This window comes from Equus asinus, chromosome 27 (assembly GCF_041296235.1).
Source record: "Equus asinus isolate D_3611 breed Donkey chromosome 27, EquAss-T2T_v2, whole genome shotgun sequence".
Lineage (NCBI taxonomy): Eukaryota > Metazoa > Chordata > Mammalia > Perissodactyla > Equidae > Equus > Equus asinus.
Window position 1 is genome coordinate 13,315,939 of NC_091816.1, and position 853 is coordinate 13,316,791.

Genomic DNA, 853 nt, shown 5'->3' on the forward strand with positions numbered 1-853 from the left:
AGTAGTTTTTACTATCCACAGTTAAAAATTAAATTTCAAGGGGCTGGCCCCGTGGCCGAGTGGTTAAGTTGGCACGCTCCACTGCAGGCAGCCCAGTGTTTCGTTGGTTTGAATCCTGGGCCAGGACAGTGCACTGCTCATCAAACCACACTGAGGCAGTGTCCCACATGCCACAACTAGAAGGACCCACAATGAAGAATATACAACTATGTACTGGGGGGCTTTGGGGAGAAAAAGGAAAAAAATAAAATCTTTAAAAAAAAAATTAAATTTCAAGAGAAAGTATTTTAGTATTTAATGTCTTAGTATTAATCAACATTGATTAATTCACAAGTTGAAAAGTATGCTCCATTAAATGTATGCACTTGAATTACTTAAAAAACTTGGAATTACAATAAAATCCTCAATATTTTGCCCATTATATAATTAAATAGAATTATAACAATAATTAGTGATTAGTAATATACCAAAATAACTTCATAAATTTATAAATACATCAAAATCTCTTTTAGTTTGTCCTCAGAAACCGAGAAATACCACTCAATGGTCATTTACTTGACATTTTCATCAGACATCACTCTTTTTGACTTTGTAGTTTCCTGAACACGTCTTTCTCTGATTATTTTTGTTTTACGAAAAAGAAAAAAATTTTTTTTTCTTGGAAACAAAATGAAGCCTAAATTAATTCAATAGCTGTTGAAATTTCTCCTGAAATTTTAAACAGCTACAAATCCACAAAAGGAAAAGATAAACACATTAGCTTTAATATAGCTAGTACACAATAAAAATTAAAAGAGCTATTTTGGGGAAGTTAATACAAGTAGAAAAACTGATAAAGTATGTTCACTAAAAG